The following is a 22975-nucleotide window of genomic DNA, read 5'->3' on the forward strand; positions in this document are numbered from 1 at the left end:
CACTAAGAGTCAGACACTACTGAGTTACTGAGCATGCACGCACTTCATCTGGCAGTATCCTATTTCTTGTCCATACTCTACTTAAATGCCACTTTCCCAGGAAGCCGTTCAGGACCCCCACCCAAAATTGGTGCAGGTCCCTTGCTTTGTGCTCAAGCTTTCTAATACCAGCTACTTTGCTTTTTAAACACTTGCCACGTTGAATGAATAGCTGCTCATCAATGCCTGTGCTTCCTGCTTGACAACAAGCATCCTGAGGCTGGAAGACTTCATAGCAGTTGATATTTTAGTTGGGACTCGATAGTTATGTAGAACAGACTAGTGGGAAAGGGACAGTCAGATGAAACATGAACATAAAATGTGCTCCTGGGGTTGGATCATTGCATTTGTATTCGTGAACCATTGCCCCAGAATTGCCGTATCAGAGCCTCACACTCAGTTACTTCCAACAAAAGGCATTATTCTCATGCTCCTGGGTCTGCAGCTCAGCTAATCTAGGTTGAGCTTGGCCAGCCACTCTACTGCAAGCTGCACTCTGACTACACTTGGCTCCAGGCTCTCAATCGGCTCTGGTTCACAGATGGCTCTTGGCTCCACATGTGTTTGTTCTGGACCCAGACACAAGGGGCTCTAGCCACATGGGGCACGTCCTTCTCATGGCAGATCATGTTATAGCTGAAACTGACCAGACTAGCCAGGTCTTCATCATTATGCTTATGATTCACTTGCATATCCTCTATCCCTATGCTTCTTTCTTTTGTCAGTGATTCCTTGGCACCTAGGTGCTTCAAGTAACTCATTAGTTATAGCTACATCACGTACCTGGTGTTTTTCCTCTTTGCAACACTCCTCTTCTTTGTAAGCATTCTTCATTCCAGAAGAGCAGGTCACTGTACCATAACTTCAGAGACCACCAACACCCATCTCCAAACCTCCTGACACCAGCCTTGATGGCTTTGAAATGTTCCATGAGTAGAATGCAGACCCTGGATTTGCCCTGATCCTTATCAAGAACCCTATTTTGAGCTAACACTGTAAGCTTTACTCAATGAAATCCTTTTGAGGAGGACACAGTCCTTGAGGGCCTTAGCCTGCTATGGCCTCCTTTGCCTGACAAAGAAATAAGCTACTCTTCTCCTTCACCCAAAACCCTGTCTCTGTGATTTTGATTCTGTGCTGGTGTACAGAGACAGAGATTTTGGTTGTAATCACCTACATGAAGAGGACATGCGGGAACACTTGAGGCCTCATGCAGCCTTAGCCCAGAACAAGAACTAGACCCTCCCACCCCCAACTCCAGGCCACGCCCAACACGGAAGGTGGGGGGAAATGTGCTCTGCCTCTACTAGGAAGAACTGCAGTCACGTGGCCAAAAGCACAGACATAGAGTTTAATCCTGGGAGGGTGTGAACACTGAGAAGATGACTCCATCTCTCACAGCAAGGGTAAACAAAGACTCAAAGATGGTATCTAGTTTTTTGTTTGTGCAAGTGGCAGAACTGCGGGTCATTCTCCAGGATGGAGAACATGGAGGGAAGAGCACATTTGAGGGCAATGTTGAGTTCCGCTCTGAGCATGTTGACCGCATATAGTGTCCAAGACTTACCCAAGCAGAAAGGTCTGACCTCCTCTGGCCTCTGTCTCAAAGGAGAGGTCTGAGCTGAGATTCAGGAGCATTGGTATAGACATGGCAGACCAAAGATTTGAAGGATGGAGGGTCTTGGTCAGGGGCAAGGTGTGGGGTGGTGGACCTCATTGACTGTCTCTTCCCAGCCTCCTTTACAACCAGGGGTAGCCATGTGACCTTGTTCTGACCTAGAAAGTGAAAGGACACATATTCCAGGAGGATTTTTGGAGGGTTTTGTTCTACCAGTAAAAGGGCAGAGTCACGGAGACAGATGATGGCATTGCTCTTTATCACTGTCTCCACTTTAAACTCAATAATGTGCTCATCTCCAGAGCATTTTGTCACTATGAGATTGACAAGCAAGAGAGGAAAAAACCAACAAGCTAAAGATGCTGGCACCTTGATCTTGGACTTGCCAGCATTCAGAATGGTGAGAGACAAACGACTGTTGTTTTTAAGCTGACCACTCTACGGCATTCTACTATACAGCCCAAACCAACTAAGACAAGCACTGATGTCCGTAATGAGAGAAAAGCTTTTGCAGGGAGGAGATAAATGGAATGAAAGATCACAGAGAATGAGGGGGGTAGTGAGCATTTGGGGAATATTGGGGCTCATTCACCCTCTCCTCCCTTTTGGGTGGGACCTTACCCATGATTCTAGGATTGAGGCATGTGACCCAGAACTGGCCATTTAGCCCAATCAAACACCCCCTAACGATAGCCATCAGTTCAGAGGTTGGCATGTGCCCCAAGCTGGGCTAATCAAAGTGGAATCTGGGCATGTGTTAGGTGACAGGAAGAGAGAGTCTCTATATAAATTTGTAAACTGTTAGGTATCTAATTTAGGAATGATTGCAGTATCAAGGGAGAGAAGTAAGAAAATATATTGCTCTTATAAAAATGCAGTAAAAGATACAGCATGAAAAGCCCCTCTGCTGTATTGAAATATTGTCCTTCTGTGATTAACACTCCTCACATCAAACTGGTTTTGCAGATATTCTTTTCTTGCTCACTGGACTTGAATTTGGAGGGATATGAGGATCAAGCCAAGTTGCCATCCCCTACGTAGAGATTCTGAAAGGGATCCAACCCAGAAAAATCAAGAAAGGAGAGAACTTATGATATTATATGAGCATCTGAATCACGCCATACCTGAAGTCAGACCATATCCTGGACTTCAGTAACAAATTCCCTGACCATCCTCCTTCCACCATGGGCTAGAGTTTCCGCCACTTGTGTAAGACAGATGGTAAAAGCAGTGCAATGGAGTGAAGGCAGTGGTGATTAGTGACTGTTCTTTTTACTCAAACACTGGCACTAGCAGGCAGTGATTAAATCCCTTCTCAGCCCTCTTACAGGATTACCCTGTTTAGCCACCATGATTCAATCAGCAACTGTCATTTCTGCCTCACGGGATGGGAAAGGAGGGAAGAGGCTGTTGGCTGTTTTAATCTCTTTCTGTATGAGGACACTGGGGTCTCAAGCTCCTTTCCTCGAGCCAGAGAAGATGAGCCTTCCACCTGATTTATCACTCCTTGATTTTATTTGCTTTTGTTCTCGTCAGCCTCCAGCAAGATGCTACAATTGTTCCTCCAAAGTACATCTAAGAGGAGACACCGATTTCAGAGTAACCAGCAGTCTCTGTGCTGTGATGCAGTCCTGTTGGGATTGTCCACGTGAGGCCAGAGCTTTTTGCCAAGAGCTCCTAATACTTCTCTGAGCGTGGTCCGCATTGAGCTCTGAATCACCGTGGGGCAGAGGCTGCTGCTGGGGGCTAAGTGGCTGCAACTGTGCAGGTAAGAGGTTTGCAGAGCAGGGAGCCAGCAGATCATTATGGTCACAGTGACTCTCTGTGTGTTGCTGGTGTTCCACCCATCACCCCAGGACCATGCTCAGGAGAGAGGCAGCGAGAGGTAAAGGGGCCAGAAATATACAGATGCCCTAATGTGAGAGCCTTCTGATGTGCCCAGTCATGCAGCCCAATTGAGATGAGCCTGGAGAAACACAGTCTGATCTGTTTTTAGTTCAGCAAGGGAGATCAAAGACACCAGAGCTGGACTAGAGAGAGAAAGCATGCTACAACAGTCATGATGTGGCTTAGAACTCGGAGTCAATTCTGAGACCAAACACAAAATAAAAAACCCAGGCGGGGTCAGGGAGGGGAGAGCTGGGAGAAGAGCAAAATCTAAAGAAAGAATCACAACTTCAAAATGACTCCGAGGGCTAAAGCAAGAAAAATAACAGGATGAGCCATGCTGAGAACAGATCATAGAGAACTGGAAAACTTATGTCCCACCTAGATAAGCATCAACTTAGCCTGCTATTCAACTCTAACTAGCTAGAAATAAAGGGTTTTATGGTCCAAGTCCCTGGAGAAGGAGTATTTGAGAGAAGCCTTCTGGCTCCTCTAAAGATGGGATGTTATTAACTGGGCTTCCTAGGTGGCACTAGTGGTAAAGAGCCTGCCTGCCAATGCAGGAGATGTAAAACTAAAATCACTTAATTTTTAAATACTGGTCCCTAAATCTATTCTTAATTTTTTTTTAAGCCATATGGACTTTTGGTTTGTAGTTGGGAATGTAAGGAATTTAGATATTGCCAGTAAATCCTAATAACAAATAAAAAGCAGAACAAGCTGAGAAATCAATGACTCTTCTTAAATTCTTCAGAGAAGTGAGGCCATGGGAAAGAGTCACTCCCCACCCAAAATTGTAGAGATAGACAGGCAGACACAGAGAATCACAGCTTACTGAGCAGAAACCCAGGAGCAGCAACCTCCATGGAAACCAGGGCTGGGGTAGAGAAGTCTGAACTGTGTCTGAAGAATCACTGGAGGCTCTATGTGGACAAATCTGAGAGATGAAAACTCCAAAGCAACCCAGGCATGGCCTGGCAAGGGGTCTTAGAGGAGGCACACTTTTGTGAGTTGTTACCTCCAGAAGTCCGATCTAGTTCTCACAGTGAATATCAGAGAGAAGTCCCCTCATACTTTTGCTAGGGGATGGGGAAAAGGAACCCTTTTGAAATACACCACAACCTTCTGTTCTTAACAAGGCTTGCCCTCAAGAGACACCATTCATTTTGCCAGGGTTAACTTGTTCCTGGGGTTTCTTCAGAGCCTCTCCTACTTGTAGGGGAGAGAAATATTCAACTCTAGCCTCTCCTCTAGTCGTTCTGGCCAAATCAAGGAGGCAAAAAAAACAAAAACAAACAAAAGCCCTGGTGAATTTCACAGTCCAGGGGCACAGGCTCACCAAAAGACTGAGATCCACTCATTGGGCTATAGAACGCTCCCCCTCCCTCCACGCCCCATCAGTAAAAGATTATTTACTGCAGTTCCCTCTACCTAGTATGTGATATCTATATTTCAACAACAAATTACAATGTATACTAAAGGCAAGAAACACAGTTTGAAGAGACTAAATAAACAACAGAACCAAGAGTGTGATACAAGAGTAATATTGGATTTATGAGACCAGGATTTTTTAAACTATGACTAGTAAGGATTTTAATAAAATAATACACAACATGTAGAGAGGTAGAATTTTAAGAAAGACTCAAAAATAAATGCTAGAGATCAAAGCACTGTAACAGGACATCGTTGGCAGTCCAGGGGTTAAAAATTCACTGGCCAAAGCAGGGGACACGGGTTCGATTCCTGGTCAGAGAAGATCCCACATGCCATGGGGCAACTAAGAGCATGTGCCACAACTACTGAGCCTGTGCTCTAGAGGCCAGGAGCCGCAACTACTGAAGCCCACATGCCCGAGAGTCTGTGCCCCGCAACAAGAGAAGCCACCGCAATGAGAAGCTCACACACCACAGGGTAGAGTAGCCCTTGCTCGCCACAACCAGAGAAAGCTCATATGCAGCAACAAAGACCCAACACAGTCAAAAAGAGAAAAGAATAAATAAATAAATAATGCTTAAAAACACTGTAACAAGAATTTTTAAAATGCTTTTTTATGGGCTTATTAATAGATTGGACATGGCTGAGGAAAGAGTCTTCAGGCTTGAGAATATGACAACGGAAACTTCCAAAAATGAAAAGCAAAGAGGAAGAAAGATTGGAAAAGAAAAGAACAGAATATCCGAGAACTGTGGACAATTACAAAAGATATAACATATATGCTGGGGATAACCAGAAGGAGAAGAAAGAGAGAAGAACAGAACATAGGCAGTATTTGAAGCAGTAATGACTGTGAATTTCCCTCAAAATTAATGTCAAACTACAGATCCAGAAACCTCAAAGAACACATAGCAGGATAAATAATCCCTCTCAAAAAAAAAAAAAAAATTACAGCTAGATACAGCATGTGACGCTAGTGGTAAAGAACCCACCTGCCAATGCTGGAGACATAAAAGACATGGGTTCGATCCTTGGATTGGGAAGATCCCCTGGAGAAGGACATGGCAACCCACTCCAGTATTCTTGCTTGGAGAATCCCATGGACAGAGGAGCCTGGACTATGGTCCATAGGGTCACAAAGAGTCAGACACAACTGAAGTGACTTAGCACACACAGACATACCATATTTAAACTTCAGAAAATCAAAGATAAAGAAAACATCTTGAAATAAGGCAAAGGGAAGGAAAAAATACCTAGAAGGGAACAAAGATAATTACACTAACTTCTCCCCCAGAAACCATGCAAGTAAGAAGAGAGTGGAGTGAAACATTTAAAGTACAGAGAGAAAAAACTACCAGCCTAGAATTCTGTACTTTGAAATTATCTTCCAAAAGTGAAAAAAAAAAAATGAAGGTTTTCTCAGACCCCCCCCTCCAAAAAAAAACCACATTGAGGGAATTTGTTGTCAGTAGATCTGCCTGGCAAGAAATGTTAAAAAAAAATTCTTCAGGGTTCCCTGGTGGCTCAGTGGTAAGGAGTCTGCCTGCTGGTGCAGGAAACACGGGTTCCATCCCTGGTTCAGGAAGATCCCACATGCCGTGGAGCTACTAAGCCCATAGCCACAACTACTGAGCCTGTGCTCTAAGGACCCGGGAGCGGCAGCTACTGAAGCCCGCACGCCCTAGAGTCCATGCTCCGGACAACAAGAGAAGCCTGGGCACCACAACTAGAGAAAAGCCCGAGCCGTAATGAAGACCCAGCAGAGCTAAAAGTAAATAAATTAAGTTATTTTTTTGAAAAAGAAATTCTTTAGAGTGGAGGAAAATAATATAGGTCAGAAACTCAAATCTGCATAAAGAAAAGGAAGAACATTAGAGAATAGGTGAAGATAAAATAAAAAATTATTTTTCTTATTTTTAACTGTTCTAACAAATAATGGCTTTTTCAAAGTAATAATAACAGCAGCAATGAATTCAATTATGTATGCTTATATATGTATACTTATATGTGATACGTTCACATAAATTATATATGCTTATGCTATATATAGTACATATATATGTACTACATAGGCATATATATACATGCTTATGTATACTTATGTGTTATATGCTTATATATATTATGTATGCTTATGTATACATATGGGTAAGTGGGTTGAATGACAAAAATGATAAAGAGATGGGAGGGAAGAATAAAGAATAAAGGTTAAAGGTTTAACTTGAGATATTGCAGTTTCAGTTCCAGGCCACCAAAATAAAGCAAGTCACTTTTTTTTTGGTTTTCCAGGAAATATAAAAGTTATCCTTATACTCTACTGTAGTCTAATAAGTATGCAATTGCTATTTTAATGCTTTTAAAAAATAATGCACAAACCTTAACTTTAAAATATTTTATTGCTAAAAGATGCTAATCATCAGAGTTGCCACAAACCTTCAATTGGTGTAAACCACAATATCTGTGAAGTGTAATAAAGTGAAGTGCATAATAAATAATAAAATGAGGTGCTCTTGTACTGTGTTATTACAAGGTGGTTTTACTATTCCCAAAGTATAGTGTTATTTGAAAGTGGACTTGGATGTTGCAAATGTACATTGCCAACTCTGGGGAAACCATTTTTTTAATATTTTTTAAAAAGAAGCATAATTAATATGCTAACATGGGAGAGGAAATTAAATCATACAAAATGCTTCATTAACAAAAGGCAGAAAAGGTGTGGAAGATAAAAATAGGAACAAAACTAGATAGTAAAAAGAACACAGTAATAAATATGATATGTACTAACCCAATTTCCAGTATCTTGCCTGGAAAATTCTGTGGACAGAGGAGCCTGGCGGGCTACAGTCCATGGGGTCGCCAAGAGTCAGACTCCACTGGGCAGCTAACACTTTTGCCTTTTTTTCACTAATGCAATTATATAATAATAATTAAGATTTTCAGAGCAGATCAAAAAATTAGACCCAACTATGCATTGTTAACAAAAAGCTCATTTTAAATATAAACCTATTTAGAGAGTAAAAGTAAGGGGATAGACAGATACACCACATGGACACTAATCAAAAGAAAGTAGCAGCAGATATATTCATTTCAGACTGGAGAGACAAGAGCAAGGGAGGCTAGCAGGGATAAAGAGGGGCATTACATAATGATAAACGGGTCAATACTCCAAGAAAACATAAAGATCTTTAATGTAATATGTAACTACCCTACCACTATGTCAAAACATATAAGGCATAAACTGATAGAAGTGCAAGGAGAAATAAACAAATCCACTGTTATAGTTAGAGACTTTAACACCTCTCTGTTGGAAATGGGCAAATCTAGAAGGCAGAAAATCAGTAAGGATATGGTTTAATTCAACAGCACCCTCAATCAAATGGATATAATTGACATCTCTGGGCTAATTAATCTAATGACAGCTGATTACATATTCTTCACACATTCACGTGGAACATTCACCAACATAGACCACATTCTGAGCCGTAAAATACACCTTATATTAAAATAATAGAAATCATACTATGTCTGCGCTCAGACCCCAGTGGAATTAAACTAGCAGGTAGCACTATGATAAAGAACCTGCTTGCAGATGCAGGAGACATAAGAGATGTGGGTTTGATCCCTGGGTCAGGAAGATCCCTTGGAGAAGGGAACGGCAACCCACTCCAGTATTCATGCCTGGAGAATCCCACAGACAGAGCAGCCTGGTGGGCTACAGTCCATGGGGTTGCAACTGCTGCAGCTGCTTCTGCTGCTAAATCACTTCAGTCGTGTCCAACTCTGTGCGACCCCATAGACAGGAGCCCACCAGGCCCCCCTATCCCTGGGATTCTCCTGGCAAGAACACTGGAGTGGGTTGCCATTGCCTTCTCTGATGGGGTTGCAAAGAGTTAAACAAGACTGAAGTGACTTAGCATGCAGAAATCAATAACAAAAAGATAGTAAGAAAATCCCCAAATACTTGGAGGGTAAGCAACTTGCTTCTAAATGATGCATGAAGCAAAGAAGAAAATTCAAGAGAAATTTTGCAGTATTTCAAACTAGATGAAAATAAAATACAACTTATCAAAATTTGTGAAATACAGTGAAAGTAGTGCCTAGAAAAAAATTATAGTGTTGAATATATTAGAAAAGAGAAATATCTAAAATCAATAATCTAAGGTTTTACTGTAGGATACTAGAAAAAGAAAAATAACTATATTCAGAGTAAGTAGAAGAAAATAAATAATTAAAATCAGAGCAGATATCAATAAAATTGAAAATCAATAGATAATATCACAAAATCATAAGCTGGCCCTTTGTAAATGTCAGTAAAGTTGGTATGCCTTTTAGCCAAGCTGATAATCAAAAAACAGGGAAGACACAAATTACTAATATCATAAATGAAAGAGGTGACATCACTACAGATCTCAGAGACATTAAAATGATAATAAAGGAATATTAACAACCCTATGTCTGCATATTTCATAGCCTAGATGAAATGGACCAGTATCTTAAAAGATACAATCTGCTAAAAAAAACTACACAAGAAGAGATTCAGATAATCTGATTAGGTTTATATCTATTAGAGAGGTTGAGTCAAAAACAAACAAAACAGAAACAAAAAGAGATTAAGTCAATGATTAATAACCTTCCAAAGGAGAAAGCACCAGGCCCTGATGGGTTCACTGGCAAATTCTACCAAACACTTAAGGAAAAAATTATACTAAGTCTCCACAATCTCTCCCAAAAAATAGAAGTCAAGGAAATCCTTTCTAATTCATTCTATCAGGCTATTATCACCCTACTACCCGGAATCAAAGACATTACGAAAAAAAAGAAGAAAACTACAGGACTCCCCTGGTGGTGCAGCAGATAAGAATCCACCTGCAGGGCACATGGGTTCTATCCCTGGTCTGGGAAGATTCCATCTGTCGTGGAGCAGCTATACCCATGCAACACAACTACTGAGCCTGCACTCTAGATCCGCACAAGCCGCAGCTACTGAGTTCATGTGCTGCAATGACTGAAGCCCATGCACCTAGAGCCTGTCTCCACAACAAGAGAAGACATTGCAATGAGAAGTTTGTGCTCCACAGTGAAGAGTAGCCCCCACTCACCGCAACTGGATAAAGCATGTGCGAAAAGCAACTAAGGTTTCGTGTCATCAAAAATAAGTAAATAAATAAATTTTTAAAACAAGAAAACTACAGACCAACATCTCTCATAAACACAGATGTAAAAATCCTCAACAAAATATGAGCAAATCCAATTCAACACTGCATTAAAAGAAGTATACACTATGACCAAGTGGGGTTTATCCCAAGTATGGAAGGCTGGTTCAACATTTAAAAATCAGTTAATGTAATTCATCAAATCAACTGGCTAAAGAAAAATTTTACAATCATTTCTATAGATGCATTTAACAAAATCCAACATCTGTGCATGATGAAAACTCTCATAAAATTAGGGGTAGAGGGGAACTCCTTCAGTTTGATAAAGAACATATATAAAAAACAAATCTTACAGCTCACATTATACTTAGTGATGAGAAACTTAGAACTTTCTCATTAAGATCAGTATAGCAAGGCAAGTATATTCTCTCTTGCCACTGTTTTTCAACATTGTATTAGAAGTCCTAGATAATGCATTAAGACAAAGAAAGGTATACCGAATGGGAAGGAAGAAATAAAACTACCTTTGTTCATAGATGACATGATCATCTATGTAGAAAATCTAAAAGAATAAAAAAAAAACTGGAACTAATAAACAATTATAGCAAGGCTGTAGAACACAAGTCATTCACTTTCCCATATACCAGCAATGAATAAGTGGAATTTGAAACTTAAAATACATTACCATTTACATTAGCACACCCAGAAATGAAATACTTAGTTGTAATTCTAACAAACTATGTGAAAAATATACATGATGAAGGGTCTGATGAAAGATATCAAAGAAAAACTAAATAAATAGGTATTTCGTGTTCATGGATAAGAAGACTTAATATTGTCAAATATCAATGTTTACCAAAAATGATCTATAGATTCAACACAATTCAAATAAAATATCTAGCAAATTGTTTTTTAGATTTTGACAAACTGATTCGAAAATTTATATGAAGAGGGAAAAGACCCAGAATAGCCTACACAATGTTAACTGACATTACCCAACTTTAATATTTACTATAGAGCTGGAGTAATGAAGACAATGTGATACCGGTGAAAGAACAGATAAATGTATCAATGGAATATATTATAGAACCCATAAATAGACCCACAAAAAATGCAGTCAACTAATCTCTGACAAAGAATCAAAAACAATAGAGTGGAGCAAAGGTATTATTTTTATATCTATGGGGCTGCGAAAACTGAATGTCCCCATGAAACAAATCAAATTGCCAATATCCGTTGGATCATAGAAAAAGCAAAAGAGTTCCAGAAAAACATCTACTTCTGCTGTGTTGACTACACCAAAGCCTTTGACTGTGTGGATCACAACTAACTGTAGAAAATTCTTCAAAAGATAGTAACACAAGACCACCTTACCTGTCTTCTGAGAAATTTGTATGCAGGTCAAGAAGCAACAGTTAGAACTGGACATGGAATAACAGACTGGTTCCAAATTGGTAAAGAAGTACATCAAGTCAGTATATTGTCATCCTGCTTATTTAACTTATATGCAGAGTATATCACACGAAATGCCAGGCTGGATGAAGCACAAGCTGGAATCAAGATTGCTGGGGGAAATATCAATAACCTCACATGTGCAGATGACACCACCTTTATGGCAGAATGCAAAGAGGAACTGAAGAGCCTCTTGATGAAACTGAAAGAGAAGAGTAAAAAACGCTAGCTTAAAACTCAACATTCGAAAAACTAAGATCATGGCATCCAGTCCCATCACTGCATGGCAAATAGATGGGGAAACAATGGAAACGAGACAGACTTTATTTTCTTGGGCTCCAAAATCTCTGCAGATGGTGACTGCAGCCATGAAATTAAAAGACACTTGCTCCTTGGAAGAAAAGGTATGAACCAATCTAGACAGCATATTAAAAAGCAGAGACATTATTTTTCCAGCAAAGGTCCCTCTAGTCAAAGCTATGGTTTTTCCAGTAGTCATGTACGGATATGAGAATTGGACCACAGAGAAAGTTGAGCACCAAAGAATTGATACCTTTGAACTGTGGTGTTGAAGAAGACTCTCGAGAGTCTCTTGGACTGCAAGATCAAACCAGTCAATTGTAATGGAAATCGGTCCTGAATATTCATTGGAAGGACTGATGATGACACTGAAGCTTCAATACTTTGGCCACCTGATGCGAAGAAAAACTGACTCTTCGGAAAAGACCCTGATGCTGGCAAAGATTGGAGACAGGACAAGGGGACAACAGAGGATGAGATGATTGGATGGCATCCCCGACTCGATGGACATGAGTTTGAGCAAGCTCTGGGAGATGGTGATGGACAGGGAAGCCTGGCGTGCTGCAGTCCATGGGGTCTGAAAGAGTCAGACATGATTGAGCAACTGAACTGAACTGAGCTGATGCAACAAAATGGAAATAAACAAAGACCTTACACATTTCAGAAAAAATGAATTCAAAATGCGTCATAGACCTAAGGGCTTCCCAAGGAGCTCAGCTGGTAAAGAACCAGCCTACAATGCAGGAGACCTCAGTTCAATTCCTGAGTTGGGAAGTTCCCCTGGAGAAGGAATAGGCTACCTGGAGAAGGAATAGGCTATCCAATACCAAAGGCACAATCATGAAAGCTGGACTTCATTAAAATTCCAGTACCTATAACCTGTCATGTATCATGATTATGTCATTATCTGGTAAAACCAAAAATTTCTGTTCTGTGAAAGAGAATTTTAAGAAAATGAGAAAACAAGCCACAGACTGGGGAAAATTATTTGCAAAAGACATAGCTAATAAAAGACTATTATCCAAAATATACAAAGAACTCTTAAAACTCAACAACAAAAAAACAAACAACCCAATTTAAAAACAGGCCAAAGGAACACCTCACCAAAGAAAATATACAGATGGCAAGTAAGCATATGAAAACATGTTCATCATCATATGTTCCTGGGAATTTCTGAGTAAAACAACAATGCGATATCACTATACACCCACTGGAATGACCAAAAAACAAACAAACAAACAAAAAAACCCCAGAAACTGGCAACACTAAATGCTGGGGAGGAGGTGGAATTATAAGAACTCTCTCTTACTGCTGGTGGGAATCCAAAATGGTATTGCCACTTTGGAAGACAGTTTAGTAGTTTCTTACAAAATAAAACATATTCTTGCCATATAATCCAGAAATTTTACTACTTGGTATTTAGTCCAAAAGTTGAAAGTTTATGTCCACACAAAAAAACCTTCACACAGATGTTTGTAGCAGTTTTGTTCATAATTGCCAAAACTTGGAAACAACCAAAATGTTCTTCAATAAGTGAATGAGTAAACTATGGGGCATTAAAACTGAGGATTATTTAGCCCTAAAAAGACATAAGCTATCAAATCATTGAAAGACATGGAGGAAACACTGATGTACATTACTAAGTAAAAGAAGCCAATCTGAAAAGGTTACATACTGTATAATTCCAACTGTATGATATTCCAGGAGAAGACAAAATTCCAGAGACAGTAAAAGGATCCGTGGTTGTCAGGGGCTAAGGGAGCAGAGAGGAATAAACAATCAGAACACAGAAATTTTAGACCAGTGAAACTATTCTGTGCGATACTGCAATGGTGGGTACCTGTAATTATGTATTTGTCCAAATCCACAGAATGTACAACAGCAAAAGTAAACTGTGATGTAAGCTACAGACTTTGGTGATATTAACGTGCAAATGTAGGTTCACTGATGGTAAGAAAAACCACTGTGGTGCAGTATATCGATACTGGAGCAGACTGTGAGCATGTGAAGAGGCAGGGCTTGGGAACTCTCTGCACTTTCCGTTCAGCTTTTCTATGAAACTAAAATTGCTCAAAAAAATAAAAATAAAATAAAATTGCTCTAAAAAATAAAGTTTATTCATTTAAAAACAAAACCTCCATCATCTACCCAATTTTTTGGTCAAAAAAATTGAGTGTCATATGTGAGACATGAAGTGGGGGCAAGCCCAAGTCTTTACTTGAGATGATTTGTGAAGAAACTTGTCCACCTATTCATCCATCCATCCATCCACCTATCCACCCATATACTCACCCATCATTTCATTTATTTGTTCACTAACTTAGTCAACAGCAATGCCACCGAACAGCATCTCAATATAGGACATAATGTGATTAGACAAGAAATATTTATGAAGTGCTTATGGTATTCCAAACACTATTCCAAGATCTTGTGTACAATAGTAAGTAAAGATAAAATATCTTTGCCTCAGAAAATTCACAGTCTGGTGAAGAGACAATGAATACAAAATAACTTTGGTAATATATTAGGGGAATAGTAGGGTGGGCTAAGAGGTACAATTTCAAATAGAGTTGGCAGGGGTGGTATTGAAAGATGATCCATGAGAAGACTTGAAGGAGGTGAGAGAGAGCCATGAGGATGGCTATGGGAATTTCTAAGAAGAAGAAACAGATGCAAAATCGCTTAGACAGGAACATGCAGAAGTAACAGCAGGTAGAGTGATGGGAAGTGAGAGCAGAGAGGAATAGGTGACATTCCAGAGTAAGGATCTGGGCTTTTATTAGGAGTGAGCTAAGAAGCCGTTGATTTCAAGCAGAGAAGTGATGTGACATAGCTTGTCTTATTTTATAGGTGTTAGTCTCCATTCACAAACTCAGAAAGAAAAGGAATTTCTTATTTTGTCCTTTAAGGCAAACTAGCTGTGACCCTTTTCTCAGAGAAAAGCAATCCTATCTCTTCCACGATTGCATCTCACTCCTTGTATAATGTCATTCTCGAGTAAGGGCAGTATCCGAAGACCAGAGCACCAAGGTCTACCTCTAATAAACTATATCATGGTCATTGCCTATGTCTTTGCTATCTGACCTGCGAGAGGTCCCAAGTCATGGATGAAGCTTTGCTTGAGGCCCCTGGACTACAATTCTATCTTCCTATCCTGGGCGTGCAAACCATATTTGTTCAAGTAACTCCAGATGCTGTAACACACAAATCTGAAATGGCAATGGCCGAATGAAATGGCAGATCCTTTTTCACTCATGGGATATTTCACTCATAGGATGTATCCTCATCTGTGGGAAGCTCTCCTCCAGGTGTTGATGCAGAGACCCAAGCTTCTTGTATATTAACTTCTACAAGTGCCTGGAGAATCAAAGTTCCTCTGTCTCCAGAGAGAAAGGAAAAGAGAGAAATGAAAGGCATATCCAATTCTTAGCCACCCTGACCCAGAATTCACACACATCGCTTCGATTTACATTCTGGCAGGGAGAACTAGTCACACAACACCACAGGGAAATGAGAGGGGTTGGAAGAGGCTGCCAGCCAACACTGGGAGAAGATCTGAAAGATAATAAAGTTGCCATGGCGCCCTGATTAACCATGTGCAGGCTGAGTGTATACGGGTAAGACTAATCTGTGCTCACGAGCTTAGTCGCTCAGTCGACTCTGACTCTTTGCGACCCCATGGACTGTAGCCCGCCAGGCTTCTCTGTCCATGGGATTCTTCAGGCAAGTATACTGGAGTGGGTTGCCATCCCATTCTCCAGGGGATCTTCCCAGCCCAGCGGTGGAACCCAGGTCTCCTGTATTGCAGGTGGATTCTTCGCCATCTGAGGCACCAGGAAAGCCCCAGATTAGTGTCAACATAATAGAACTTGGATAGAATACTAGGCTGGATCTGAAGAAAGACTGGCCGAGTCTGAGTTTCCACTCGGTCACTTACTTGCTGAGTTCCCTAGCCCAAGGCATGCAACCTCTTTGAGCCTCTGTCTTTCCCATTAGATTCAATGATCTAATAGCCACATAAAGCATTTAGCACAGTGTCCCATAGTGGGATGGCTGAAAAGTTCATTCAGATTCTTTCATAAGATGTTACAGAAAAATCTAAATGAAATTTTTGGCCAACCCAATACATAGGAAACACTCAACAAATGGTATCTCATGTTTTCACTGCAAGCCTCGAGCTCTTGAAATCCAGAAATTCTATCCTATCCAAAGACTGTATCCATGAGGCCTGACCCTGTTAGATGCTCTGTTCTAGAATTAAGAGATCCTGGCCTCCTTACAACTTCATGTGTTTGTCTTCTTAGGACCCCATGGGCCAACTTGAGTGGGTCTCAGTTTGGGGAAGCCAAATGCTCCCAGTGGGAAAGCAGATCAGGCTAATGTGAGGTTAAGGGCTTTGGAAGTTAGAGCAGAGAATTAAAATTGGTGTTTTTATAAGCTTTCAGGGAAGAGAGGGAGAAGCTAAGAAGGGTGGAGGAAAGGATGAAAAGAAGGGAGGGTGGGGGAGTTTTGTGTTTTGGTAGAAAGCTGGGAAAAGGAAGATATAAATTAGAAAAGAGGGAGGGAAGGAGAGGTGGGTAGGAAGGAAGGGAAGAGGAAAGGGAATTAGAAGGGGGAAGGGCTGGGCTCTGAAGCCTCTTGGTGCATCTACAGATTTCTCTGGCCAGAGCCGAGAGTCACTGTGATCTGGGCCTGGTCCCAAACGGCCATGAGCTCCCACTTACCAGGCTTGAGGGCAGCAGCAAGCCCTCTATATCCACAGCACCATAAAGGAGTCATTTTATTGTCAAGAGCATGTGCCAATCTCATCCAAATCAATTAATTCCTTAATCACATTGTGAATGGAGCAGGATGTGAAGCGCCCATGTGGGAACCATGAATATTAGCCGCATTTAACTGCCAAACGCTTCTGATACCATAAAGCATCCTCGAGGTTGCACAATAAAATCCAAAGTTTAATTGGTAGGTAACAAGGCCCCAGGCAATTGTACCTTATTAATGCTGACAACAGGAATATGTATGCAAGGGCGCGACAGCCGGCTACTTAGAGACAGCAGCCAGCCCCAGGACCTGGAAGGGATTAGTGTGCAGCCCAGTTGCAGAAAGATTTAAAATCTCTTTCACCACACGATCTTTCCCAAACACCAAGTTGTAAATACATCATCTCCCCACCCACCTGTGCCTCAAGGGATGTGTTGAAAAAGGTAGAGTAATTTAAACCAAAGACTTATGGGTGCAGGGAAGCAGATACCTGAGTAAGATCTGATGCAGCCAAGTTGGGACTGCCCTATAAGGTTGTACAAGTTGTGTACTGTACAAGGCCTCCCACTGAAGAGGGCTGAGCATGGGCTGAAATTCTAGCCTGAGCTCTGTCCACCAAGTCATGTGCTTGGCATGAGACTACATCTGCTCTGAGAAGGCAGGTTTTTACTTAATGCAACCATCTAGAGGATGAAATGCATAAGCTCTTTGAAACTCAGCTTCTCCATTTGAAGGAACTGGACTAGATAAGAAGGTGCCTTCTGAATGGAACATTGCTTGATCCCAATTTGTTCATTCAGTCATTCAACAAATACATATACAGATACCTACTGTCAACTCTATATATGATTAGAATCTGGGAATATGGAGATGGCTTCCTCCTTTTAGAGGAAAGACAGGTCCTAAGGTAAATACTTATACCAGTAGTACATGGGAGGGTATGGTGGACCTGGCTCAGACAGGCAGGACCTCACTGCCTGCAGTGAGGGAGACCCATATTCAGTCCCTGGCCCGGGGAAGATCCTCTGCAGCAGGAAATGGCAACCTACTACGTTATTCTTGCCTGAGAAATCCCATGGACAGAGAAGCCTAGTGGGCTCCAGTCCATGGGGTCGCAAAGAATTGGACACGACTGAGTGACTAATACTTCAAAATGGTGCACCACACCTCTGTTCCTAGGATAGGAACAGAGGGTAGGATAGGATAGGATAGGAAATGCCCAACGCCTTTTTTTTGTGGTGTCTCTCCTGCAACCCAGCACCGCAAGGGCAACCAGTAGGATATCAATAATGCATTTATCATATGGCTTTGAGTTTCTTCCTTACCCAGTTGTCACCACTACAAGGCTAGAATCTCCTCGAAATCATAACTATGCCTTATTCATCTAAGAACCTCAGAACCTAGCCTAGTGTCTAACACAGGACGTGCTCATAATGGGTTAAGTATTTTCTATATGGTAAAACCTCTAATAGGCACTTTACACATACTAACTCCTTCAGTCATCATTTTTGCTCTGCAAAGGGTCATTTACTATTTGATTTATAGCCTCTCAGCCCCCAAAACACTGTCCATACCATTCTGCAGAAGGAGGCACACATTTTCTGTATAGAGCCAAATATAGCAAATATTTTGAGTTTTGCGGCCCTACGTCTCTGTCACAAAGACCCAACCCTGCCACCATCGCACAGAAGTAATCATAGGCAACACAAACCAATGAATGTGTCTGGGATTCATGGACGCCGAAACTTAGATAGAATTTTCACATCAAAAATATGATTCTTCTCTTGATTTTTTTTTCAACATTTAAAAAGCTAAAATCATCCTTAAACTGTGGGCCACATGAAAAGAGACTGGATTTGACCTGTAGGCTGTCCTTTGTCAACCTATGCTGTCCTTTGCCAACCTATGCTCTACTCTGAGATGATGGGGCTGGATGTCTACACACTACACTTCCCAGAATTCCTTGATGCCCGGCTTCCATTTGGGTTTTACCAGAAGGAGGCATTGCTGAAAGGTTGGTAGGAGGAGGGGAGAAGGGACTCATTCTGTCTAGCTTCTGTCGGCATCCCTCCAACAGCAAAGGACAGCCAAGGTTCTAGCCATGCCCAGCACCTGTCACTTACTGCCCACAAGGTATAAACGCCAGCCACCTCGTGTCCCCTGAGATGAGAGACCCTCCTGTGGAGGACTTTCTTTTGAGATATAAATACCTACCTACAAGAGATTCTCCCATGAGCACCTAAATTCTATAATATCATGTCTTCCCTTTCCTCCCCAGCACTGAGGAGTTGCTGCTTTTCACATTTCTAACATTTAGGATACTTCAACTTCCATTTTTATTTTGCTCTTCAATCTCCATTTTTTTGCTCTTCTAGGTCCCTACCACCTGCGGTACCAATCTCCTATATTAAATCCTCTCCATTTGAAATACCTAGTGTGGTTTATGTTTTCCTAGCCAAATCCCAACCAATACATCCCCATTTTATAGATGAGAAAACTAAGTCTGCCAGAAGTTTAGGGTTTGTACAAGTAGTCACTGTAGCAAGTAAGTTAAGAATATTTTGTCCAAAATCACTGAAGAAGGAACAGATAGAATTATATTGGAGCTCATGACTGTCTGACCCTGAAGCATGTATGCTCTTAGCCAGTATGTAGAACATACAGCAGAAAGAGCTCACTACTCACATTGTTCCCAGTGAATCCAGCACAGGTCTAAGCACCCTGCAAGTATGATGTTATGAAGGTTGAATGAATGAATGAATGAGCTTCTATCTATAAGCCTAGGAATGGCCTGGGCACACAATAGGTACAACAGATGACTGCTGGCGAAAAAAATGGGAAAATTAATGTTTTAGGCCAGTAGTTTTCAATTCTGGTTGTATATTAAAATCTCCCTAAGAATTTAAAAAATATACCCAAACCCCATTCAAGAGCAAATGACTCAGAATCAGGCATCACTACTTTTTATGAGTCCCTGGGTGATACTAATATGCAGCCAGGGTTGAGAATTATAGCTTTAGGCAAAACTTTGCTGAGCTGTATCTTTCTGAGAGGAGCTTCCCTGGTGGCTAAGTCTGTAAAGAATCTGCCTGCAATGCAGGAGACCCACGTTCGATCCCTGGGTTGGGAAGTCCTCTGGAGAGGGAAATGGCAACCCACTCCAGTATTCTTGCCTGGAGAATTCCATGGACAGAGGAGCTTGGGTGGGCTACGTTCCACAAGGTTGTGAGAATCAGATAGGACTGAGTGACTAAACCACCACCATCATCCTAAGACACCATGAGTTTCCTTGGGGAGGATTGCTGGACCCAGGTGTGTTGTATATTCTCCCTCACAGGCTTCAACCCACAGCATCCTGTGGAGTATCGTCACATCTGAAGATGAAGTGACTTTGTTCAGTTAGTATGAGAATTTTTTCCGAGGTGGAAAATCATCTTCAAACCCAATCACATTTGCTGAGCACTACTATGTGCTAGGTGGGCTTACCAGGTGGCGCAGTGGTAAAGAATCCCCCTGCCAATACAGGAGACTCAAGAGATGCAGGTTTGATCCCTGGGTCAAGAAGATCCCCTGGAGTAGGAAATGGCAACCCACTACACTATTCTTGCTTGGGAAATCCCATAGACAGAGGAGCCTGATGGGCTACAGTCCATGGGGCTGCAAAGAGTCAGACACCACTGAGCATTCATGCACACACTATGTGCTAGGTGCTATAGGTGAGGTGCTATATTGTTCTGTTTTGTTTTTTTCCCCAATTATTTTTATTAGTTGGAGGCTAATTACTTTACAATATTGTAGTGGTTTTTGCCATGCATTGCCATGAATCAACCATGGATTTACATGTGTTCCCCATCCTGAACCCCCTCCCACCTCCCTCCCCATCCCGTCCCTCTGGGTCTTCCCAGTGCACCAGCCCCGAGCACTTGTCTCATGCATCCAACCTGGACTAGCGATCTGTTTCACACTTGAGAATATACATGTCTTGATGCTGTTCTCTCAGATCATCCCACCCTCGCCTTCTCCCATAGAGTCCAAAAGTCTGTTCTATACATCTGTGTCTCTTTTTCTGTCTTGCATATAGGGTTATCATTACCATCTTTCTAAATTCCATATATATGCATTAGTATACTGTATTGGTGTTTATCTCTCTGGCTTACTTCACTCTGTATAATGGGCTTCAGTTTTATTCATCTCATTAGAACTGATTCAAATGTATTCTTTTTAATGGCTGAGTAATATTCCATTGTGTATATGTACCAAGCTTTCTTATCCATTCGTCTGCTGATAGGCATGGAGATTCCTTAAAAAACTGTATATAGAACTGCCATATGACCCAGCAATCCCATTCCTCGGCATACACACCAAGGAAACCATATCTGAAAGAGACACGTGTACCCCAATGTTCATCACAGCACTGTTTACAATAGCCAGGACATGGAAGCAACCTATATATTGTTACAATTCATCTGAACAGATGAATAAGGTGCTTATCATTGGAGACTGAATATACAAACAGATAATGGTTAGACCACCTAGGACAATAGAATTCTGACTCACAACTTCTGGGAAATCAGCTAGAATTGTCACAACTTGGTTCACAACTCTCAATTTCCCTATTTTTTTTTTTTTTTTGCCATAGTTTCTAATTCAAGAGAAATTGGAGAAAGCCAAGTGCACTCTTCCCAAACCAATAGCATAAGATACTTCTGCTTAGCTCACCTCAAGCTTCCCCATGCCAGAAACCTTCAAATAGGGCACACCTGAAACCTATTCAATGTGATGTTTCCTCACTCCATGGAGAACCTCTGAGTCTCTGCCAGACAAGAGTGATGGACAGTGGGCTGACTCCCTTGCTACAGCAAGTCCTGAGTAAGCAGATTCTGTTTGCTCTCACTTGGGTGGTCTTCATTTATTTCCTATTATTAATTGTCCCAATTTTTACAGTTTTACAGAGATGAAATGGAGGCTCAAAGAAATTAGGTAACTTGTCTGAGGTTCAGTTCAGTTGCTCAGTCATGTCCAACTCTTGGCAACCCCATGAATCGCAGCACACCAGGCCTCCCTGTCCATCACCAACTCCCGGAGTTGACTCAAACTCATGTCCATCAAGTTGGTGATGCCATCCAGCCATCTCAACCTCTGTCATCCCCTTCTCCTCCTGCCTCCAATCCCTCCAAGCATCAGGGTCTTTTCCAATGAGTTAACTCTTTGCATGAGGTGGCCAAAGGATTGGAGTTTCAGCTTCAGCATCAGTCCTTCCAGTGAACACCCAGGACTGATCTCCTTCAGGATGGACTGGTTGGATCTCCTTGCAGTCCAAGGGCCTCTCAAGAGTCTTCTCCAACACCACAGTTCAAAAGGATCAATTTTTCAGCACTCAGCTTTCTTCACAGTCCAACTCTCACATCCATACATGACCACTGGAAAAACAATAGCCTTGACTAGATGGACCTTTGTTGGCAAAGTAATGTCTCTGCTTTTTAATATGCTGTCTAGGTTGGTCATAACTTTCCTTCCAAGGAGTAAGCATCTTTTAATTTCATGGCTGGGGGATCTGAGGTTACACAGTTGGAAAGAGCAGAGCAAGATTTTAACCCCTCAGGAGCAGGTTATCATCAGCAGAAAAGTAAAAGTGAAAGTCACTCCATCATGTCCGACTCTTTGTGATCCCAAGGACTATACAGTCCATGGAATTCTCCAGGTCAGAATATTGAAGTGGGTTCAGTTCAGTTCAGTCGCTCAGTCATGTCCGACTCTTTGCGACCCCATGAATCGCAGCACACCAGGCCTCCCTGTCCATCACCAACTCCCGGAGTTTACTCAAACCCATGTCCATCAAGTTGGTGATGCCATCCAGCCATCTCATCCTCTGTCGTCCCCTTCTCCTCCTGCCTCCAATCCCTCCCAGCATCAGGGTCTTTTCCAGTGAGTCAACTCTTCGCATGAGGTGGCCAAAGTATTGGAGTTTCAGCTTCAACATCAGTCCTTCCAATGAACACCCTGGACTGATCTCCTTCAGGATGGACTGGTTGGATCTCCTTGCAGTCCAAGGGCCTCTCAAGAGTCTTCTCCAACACCACAGTTCAAAAGCATCAATTTTTCGGCACTCGGCTTTCTTCACAGTCCAACTCTCACATCCATACATGACCACTGGAAAAACCGTAGCCTTGACCAGATGGACCTTTGTTGGCAAAGTAATGTCTCTGCTTTTTAATATGCTATTTAGGTTGGTCATAACTTTCCTTCCAAGGAGTAGCGTCTTTTAACTTCATGGCTGCAGTCACCATCTGCAGTGATTTTAGAGCCCCAAAAAATAAAGTCTGACACTGTT

Source organism: Dama dama, chromosome 10, assembly GCF_033118175.1.
Source record: "Dama dama isolate Ldn47 chromosome 10, ASM3311817v1, whole genome shotgun sequence".
Lineage (NCBI taxonomy): Eukaryota > Metazoa > Chordata > Mammalia > Artiodactyla > Cervidae > Dama > Dama dama.